The sequence below is a fragment of the Tupaia chinensis genome, unplaced genomic scaffold (genome assembly GCF_000334495.1).
Source record: "Tupaia chinensis unplaced genomic scaffold, TupChi_1.0 Scaffold139245_1, whole genome shotgun sequence".
NCBI lineage: Eukaryota > Metazoa > Chordata > Mammalia > Scandentia > Tupaiidae > Tupaia > Tupaia belangeri.
In genome coordinates, this window is record NW_006199134.1 from 351,800 (window position 1) to 360,187 (window position 8,388).

The 8,388-nt window shown below is 50.8% G+C and overlaps 1 protein-coding gene across 3 annotated transcripts in view; it reads right to left on the reverse strand.

Moving 5' to 3' along the window:
- The window catches only part of RYK (receptor like tyrosine kinase), a 69,110-nt gene extending 62,744 nt beyond the window's left edge, over positions 1-6,366 (reverse strand). For all 3 annotated transcript variants that reach the window (XM_014592997.2, XM_006161852.3, XM_014592998.2), the window contains exon 1: positions 6,245-6,366. The gene's annotated coding sequence lies outside the window, so the exon portion shown is untranslated. The remainder of the gene's footprint in view (positions 1-6,244) is intronic.
- Between the last annotated feature and the right edge of the window lie 2,022 nt (positions 6,367-8,388).

Below are 8,388 nucleotides of genomic sequence, written 5' to 3' on the forward strand. Positions count from 1 at the left end.
GGTCCCTCCCGTCACCCGGCCACGGGGCAGCTCTGGGGACTCTCCCCTCACATGGCCACGGGGCAGCTCTGGGGTCTCTCCCCTCACATGGCCACGGGGCAGCTCTGGGGTCTCTCCCCTCACATGGCCACGGGGCAGCTCTGGGGACTCTCCTGGCACACGGCCACGGGGCAGCTCCGGGGGGGAGGGAAGGGGCTAGGAATGGCAGAGCCACGTGAGAATACACTGGAAAGAGGGCAGAAGGAAGAAGGAGGTTCACGAAACCCTAACTGGGGAGAAAGGGCAGGGGTGGGGAACGGCAAAGCTTTGCTTTCTTCTTTTTTTAATGAGAGACATTCAAATATGTTTATGTGCCAAGGAAGAGGTACAATGAAATGGTAAACGTAATAAGAACGACAGGAAGACAACAAGACTACGATCCCGGACTATCGAGCGAGGTGTGGCCTCGGGGTGCCGCTAAGGCAGAGGGTGCTGTGACCCTGGAAGGAGGGCTCCCCAAGAACTGACTCCCTTTGGGCTTCTCCGCTGACATCTGCCTCCAAGTCCTGAGTTAGACACCCAGAGCATAAAGATATTAAAGTCTCCTTCTGCAGTCAAAGTAGGCACACAAACAACTGTGTTTTTATTGACATTTAATCACTGCAGACCTTTACAGCATACGGTATGGGCTTTCAACACCTAAGTGCCTTGCCTGTCAATCAAGTCAGAGATCCTCCTTACACAGGAAGTTTCCTCTTCTGCGCCTGTTAGATGTTTCTCTTTCCCGTGTCCCTTCCTCCTAGTCCCAACTGCCCTCCCCATAGTCTCTGCATCTACACTCGCCGTGTCTGCTCCTGTACCTTCCACTATCTTGTAAGTGCCATGTTCACGACACAGGGAATGTCCCTGGGCCGCACATCAGTGACAGAGTGTCCCTTGCCTGGGAGAGTCCCACTCACCATAGCACGTCACGGTACCATCCTGCCACCAGGGGGTGCTAGAGAATGCCCGTCACGTAACACCCACCACCAGAGGGTGCTAGAGAACGTCCCAGTCACTAACATCCAGAACGCACAACCCATACACGTTCCCACGCCTCCCTGAGCAGGACCATGTGTCAACGGGGGACACAGAGCAAATTAGTGAAGTTAGCAAGACCTGGATTTGGAACCGTGAGATCATGTGATCCTTAGGTAAATTAATAACTTCTGAGTTTGGGTTTTCATAAAATAAGATATTTTATGAAATATCTTCATAAGAATGCTATGAGGATAAAATAAGACAGTTAATGCAACACGCCTGCAAGCCTGGGACATGCACCTGGCCAGTGCAGCCCCCAGTGTTCACCGCAGAGTAGCCACCGCACGGCCACCCGCCTCCTGCGGGCCCTGGGGATTCCCACACGAACCCTCCCGCACTGTCAGAAGCACTACTGCAGCCCTTCTGTTTGTCTCCCATGTGGGGAGCCCACGTTCTGCATGGCCTCCCACATCTTCATCCTGGCTCACAGGGGGTAGGGAGAACTGCACCTGGCACCAAAAAGACACCAAGGCCCTTCCGGCACCTAAGACACACTCACCCACTGTCACCGCTTCCAACAGAAAGGAAGCAAAGCTGCCTGGGGGACTGGCTCGTCCTCAGCTCCAGCAGAGCTTAAGGGGGTCAGTGACACCTCTGCACCAAGTGCACCCCAACTCCCCTTGGGCACCCACGCCAACTCTTGGAAAGAGGCAGGAATGACAGGGATCCGGCCAGCCCTGGTACCTGGCCAAAGGAGTAAGTGTGGTGCTGAGGGTCCCAGACAGCCAGGGGAGAGACGGGCAGGGAAGGAGGCTGTGAGCAGGGCCGGGTAGTGAGCCCTATGGGAGAGAAGGCCAGGGGCTGAGGAGGAGGTCTGAGAAGGCGACCCGCTGCCATCCCGGCAGCTTGATTTACCAAGTATCAAAGTGCGGAAGCCTGCCCTGCTCCGGTCCTTTTGATGGACTGTCTGAACACAGTATTCACAAGGCAGTTCTCCTCCCTGTGCAGTCCTTACGATGTTAATGTTAAAATTGTCGTTTCTGGCATTAAAGAAGGAGTCGCCAATTATTAGAGCCCAAGGTTCTCTACTTCGGATACATAGCCACCTGTAAGGGATACCACTGCCGATCATCCTTTAAAGGGACAGAGCTGTTCATGTACTAATATTTATGATCTGCTGGAGTAAGGACTTTTGAACAGCAGCTTATCAGCAAAAAATGGGCCAAAGTACTTCAGAAAAGAAACTAGAGAAAATATAAATATCTGAATAAACTAACAAATAAACCTGTTTCATAACCTCCCCTTACTTGGACACAGGCAGTTATAAACAGGCAGCTGGTGAGCAGAGCCATTCCCTTCCGAACACAGACAGAACAGATCGAAAAATACTCTCCCACCCTACAACCAACAGCCTTTCGACTTCTCTGAAATGACCCAAAGTAGTCTTTCTCACAGAAGCCTCCCTCCGCAGGGGACAGAGCAGGCCGATCGCCAGGGGCTGCTGCTGGAACTCCGGACAAGTTCTCTGCAGGCTTTCTTGACAATTACGAAGAATTCTGGAAATCAGAAAACAGCTTTGGCATAAAGACTGGTGGCGGGGTTGCTCTGCTACATTTTGGTTTTCTTTTTTTCCTCTCAGCTATCTGAAATAGCTACTGACGATTAACAAAGGTGTTGCGATGTTGGTCCCCCTCCCTTCGGGATATCAGAGTATGTTCTGGAATATAGGAGAAAAACAAATTATCTGTTAAAATCAGCCAGTAGCCAGCGGCCAGGCGGTGGCATGCAGTAAAATATAAAATGCAAGGCTCTTCGAGGCAATGCGACGTGGAAAGGTTCTTGGTTCAAGCCCAGAGACCTCTCTTGGGTATGCCAGGCTGGACGGTGGGGTAGATTACAACATCAGCACTCTATTGGGGTCTGTCCACTTGCCTCTCTTCTTGTCTGTCTCTGTGGTTCATGAAAGAAATAATTAAGTAAGCTTAAAAAAAATAAATAAACACAGGTATTTGCTTTTCGTTTGTTTGGTTTCTCTATTTTTGCTACAGGGCCTGTGTGCTCACCAGGGTGGGGTGGGGTTGTCAAGTGAGAAATCACTCTCCAGGGGAACGGCTATGCTTCAGTCCCTTCTCCTCCAGTCTCCTCTAGAGATCTCGAGCACGTGCCTGGTGTGTTTTTCAGCACTTGAACCATATATAGCTGGCCATGAGGGATCCAGCCTCCTAACCTCCATGCCACCTGCTGGTCTGCGCTTGCTTTACTTGCTTATGAAAGAGAAGCAATACCAAACATTTCCTTCTATCTTAAATGCAATTAGCATACGGGTCTTCCCTGACCACTCCCTAAGGCATGTGACATCCAAGGTAGGAACAGGGCCAGCAGGTGGCGTGGTGAAGGTACTGGACTCCAACACCGCCCACCACAGTTCACGTCTCAGACCCAACGGCGTGAAAACCATGCCAGGCACATGTGCGTGTGTACCCGAAAGCCTGAGAGGAGAATGAAGGAGAAGGAACGGTAGTGTGGCCATCCCCCCGGGGATGATTTCTCACTTTCCCTCTCACTGTCTGTTTGGCGAGCACACACACTCTATGACCAAAAAAAAATAAAAAAACAAAAAACAAACAAAAACTTTAAAAATAATAAAAAAACACAGTTCCAGCCTCTGAGGGAGCCACAATCTGCTTTGCCTGACAAAGGAGCATCATGTAAATCCCAAAAAATAAGACTGTTAAAGAAAGGAGTGGCTATTTTGTTTAACTGTCAGAGGGCATGTGTACTTGGGGGTGGGGGCTGAGAAAGCACACCCTAATGGGGCCTGGTCTTGCTGTGAGCCTCTCCTCCATTTCTCCAACCTGCTGACATTTTGGACACATGCACACACACACACGCACACACATGCACAAGCACATACTTACTCACATGCTGTTCAAGCAGCCAAGGCCAGTATTCGAACATGTGGGATCTAGCTCCCTTAACCAGGCCATAAGGGCCAGCTCAGCAAAAGCTTTTGTTTTTTTTTTTAAGAGAGATTTTTTAGAGGGGGGGGGAGTGAGAAATCACTCCCCGGGAGATGGCCGTGCCACGATCCTTTCTCCTCCATTTTCCTCTTGGGATTTTGGGCACACACATCCACATGCCTGCTGTGAGTTTTAAGCTGCTGGGTCTGGGACTTGAACTGTGGCTGGCCATGTGGGAGTCCAGCAACGTAAGCACTATGTCATCTGCTGGCTCCTGGTATGGTTTTAACATTAAAATGTCTACATTGTGGTACACGCCAGGGAGTCTACAGATCTCTGCAAGCAAATATGGTGGGGCCTGAGTGCTTCCCATAGAGTGCGAGCTCAGGAGCCGCTTGTGGCATTCTCTCTTGTGGCATTCCCCCCTGTGATATTCCTTCCTGTGACATTCCCCCCCTGTGGCATTTCCCCCTGTGGCATTCCCTCTTGTGGCATTCCCCCTGTGGCATCCCCCCCTGTGGCATTCTCCCCTGTGGCATTCTCTCCTGGGGCATTCCCTCCTGGGGCATTCCCCCCTGTGGCATTTCCCCCCTGTGATATTCCTTCCTGTGACATTTCCCCCTGTGGGATTCCCCCCTGTGGCATTCTCTCCTGTGGCATTCCCCCCTGTGGCATTCCCTCGCATGTCAGACCCCCCGGCCCCCCTGTGGCATTCTCTCTTTTGCCTTTCTCTCCTGTGGCATTCCCCCCTGTGATATTCCTTCCTATGACATTCCCTCCTGTGGCATTCCCTCCTATGGTATTCCCCCCTGTGGCATTCTCTCCTGTGACATTCCCCCCTGTGGCATTCCCCCCTGTGGTATTCCCCCCTGTGGCATTCTCTCCTGTGACATTCTCTCCTGTGGCATTCCCCCCTGTGATATTCCTTCCTATGATATTCCCCCCTGTGGCATTCCTTCCTATGATATTCCCTCCTGTGGCATTCCCCCCTGTGGCATTCCCTCCTGTGGCATTCCCTCAGAAAGCCTGAGGTCGCACCTCAGAGCCCGTGAGACGGAAGGGACTCTTCACCCGTTGCTGTGCTCTCTTGGGTGACTTTCCTATTTCAGGCCATCTCTGCCTCTGGCTTCCTCTACCTAAGAAAGTTCCTTCTCAAATCTGGGTCTTAATTTCCTCTCAAAGCAACTGATAGCTAGAACAAAGCACAACCACGTAATAATACAGGACAGGTCTCCAAAGATCCACGGACATACATACGCTATCCTAGTGCAGAGCCATTCATGAGAATGAAGACGAGAGAAAGAAGCCAAGATGCATTGAGCTGGGGAGGAGGGAGGCACTATGTTATACACAGCATAAAATCTTTTCATTTATATATTTTTTGCTTCAAAAAGGGGAAAAAGGCGGTCCTGGAGAAGTTACGTCCAACTATAAACAATGATTACTTCAAAGCATTTCTCTGTACTATTTGAATTTTTCTCAATAACCATTATTATTTTCCAAGTAGAAAACACTAAGAAAAAAAAATCTTTATTAAAGTGGCCAAATTTAAACAATTTGCAACAAGTATCAGAACAGATACTGCTTTATAATACTTAACACCCCACTATAATAGGTATTTTACTTATTTTTAGTAGCAAGACTCTATTTCCCAAATAAAACCCTACTCGGGTGCCTACATATAAGGCTGGTAAAAGAAGCTCGAGTGGTTAGGAGACGGGAGGACCAATCCCACGCTCACCCTCCCGCTCTGACCTAGGAGGAGTTCCTCAGGTTGGCGGAATCCAGGGGTGGCCAAGGAATCCAGGCAGTCAAAGGAAACATGCAGAATCAGCACCAGGTGGACCAGGACAGAGGTTCAGTACTTGGGTTTTACCCCTGTGGTTAGCAAGGCCGGACCACAGTACACGTGGGCGGCCACCCTGACACCGCCCCCCGGGTCACTAGTTGGAAGAGCTATATCCTTTCTACAAACAGTCATGAAAGACCCGCCTCACCAGACCCTCCACCCCTCCCCAAGTGGCTTCCCCAAAACGGCACGGCCGCCATCGGTCCAGTTATCTTCTTTCTGCGCTAGATCTGGGATCCTGTCTGAAAAGCCTGAAGGATGAGTGTGTTCGATCCCGTAATGATCATCGGAAGGAAGGTCACCTTTATTTTAAAGATTTGAGAGAGTTTAGAGCAAAGGTTTAAGATTTAAAATACACACCTGGGAGGACCCAGCACTGTGTGGCCCGTGGCCCACCGCCCACCGCCCGGCCTCGGGGGTGGCTACCCGCTCTTACCTTGGACTCTGCGTGCCACGTGAAGTGCAGGAAGTTTGTCTCGCTGGGCACTAACAGGTTAAAGGACAGAGCGTGGTGACTAATAAGGTCATTTCTCACATAATAAAGTTCTGCATCAAGACCTAAAAAAAAGAAACAGGGAAAAACTATTAAAGCCCTAAAATAACCTCAAAATCATACCCGGCAGTATTTCAAATACTAACAACAGGGGAACCAGCAGTCAGCGTAATGGCTATGTCGCTGGACTCCCACGTAGTCGACCGCGGTTCGTGTCCGGACCTGGTGGCTTAAAACTCACGCCGGGCGCATGTGCGTGCATGCCCAAGATCCCGAGAGGAGAAAGGAGGAGAAGGGATTGCGGCGTGACCATCCCCCCTGGGGGGTGATTTCTCGCTTTCTGTCTCTATGTCTCTCTCTGTCTGTCTGGCGAGCGCACGCGCCCTACAGTGAAAATCTCTCCAAAAAAAAAAAAATACTAACAACAGAATGAAGGAAATACTGACGAGCAAACGGCTCTCACAAACGCCGCCTTAGACCGCAGAAGGGCCATTAGGTTTTATCATCACCACTATAGATGAAGAACCGAACGCAAAACAATGACCTGCTCCTGCTAAAAACAGACGCGCTGGGCCCAGCAGGGACCTTGGTGGCTAAGGCCGGACTCCCACATGCCCCCCCTGACGTGGGGGTTTGCTTTCTGACTTTCCCTCGCGTTCTCTCTCTGGGAGTGCACATGCCCTATAGCAAATTTTTAAAATAATAATAAAAAGCAAAATTAAATCAACAATCCTTAGAAAACGAGATGTGCTAAAGCAGCACTCTGCAGCGGCTCCACCTCCCGAGGGCCACTGCGACACTCCTACCGCCACAGCGCTCCTGAGCAGTCTCCGAGAAACGTCTCTGCTCCCCGAAGACTGAGGAGGGTTTAGGAAGAAAGATTTCAAATGGAAGGGGAAAGGAACCAGAGTTGAGCCCTCGTAGGCCGGGCCTCAACGCCCCAGCAGAGATAAACCGCAGCCTGGATTAGAACCACCCTCGCCACCACCCGGGGCAGCGCAGCTGCACGCACAGCGGGCACCTGGAGATGCTCGTCCGTCCCCTGCCTGGACCAGGGCGACAGCAGCCCGCCCGGCAGTGCAGGGACTGCAAACGGGCGGCAAACGCTTGCTAAACGACACGGTGGCACTGCACACAAGCAGAAATCGTGGGAGGCCTGACAATTCCGGAGCAGTAACTCCCAAATCCCACTCATAGCACCTTCCCAAACAGGGCGCGATCCATCTCCAAGACGCGACCCTCCCGAATCCTGTCATACTCCGTTATCCAATCTGGATCTACTAGGTCATCAGGAAAGTCATGGCTCATTTTTGCACAGAAAACTACATCATGACATTCCTGACGACCTCGTATTTTTCATCTAAATTGATTAAAGTGTTTTTACTTTTTTTTTTGGAGAGGGTTTTGCTATAGGGCGCATGCGCTCGCTAGCCAGAGAGAGACAGAGAGACAGAAAGTGAGAAATCACTCCCCAGGAGGGATGATCACGCTGCAATCCTTTCTTTCCCCTCCATTCTCCTCTCGGGATCTTGAGCACGCACGCACACGTGCCCGGCGTGAGTTTAAGCCACCGGGTCAGGGACTTGAACCGCGGTCGGCTACATGGGAGTCCAGCAACATAGCCATTACGCTAACTGCTGGTCCCAAAGTGTTTTTACTTTTAAAGCAAAATTCAATCACTAGCTCAAGTGGAAAATCAATAGCTATTCCTCCCCCTCCAAAAAAAAAAAAAAATACAAGTTAACCAAAAATATTTTAAAGAAAAACAAAATACTACTACTAAATCCTAGCTAGACGGTGGTGCCCACCAAGGCAGAGAGCGTGCGTCTTGCTCACTGTTTACAAAAAGGAGTGGGGATTGGGAACCAGCAGTTAGCGTAATGGCTATGTCGCTGGACTCCCACATAGTCGACCGCGGTTCACGTCCCAGACCCGGTGGCTTAAAACTCACGCCGGGCGCATGTGCGTGTGTGCCCAAGATCCCGAGAGGAGAATGGAGGAGAAGGGATTGCGGCGTGACCATCCCCCCTGGGGGGTGATTTCTCGCTTTCTGTCTCTATGTCTCTGTCTGTCTGGCGAGCGCACGC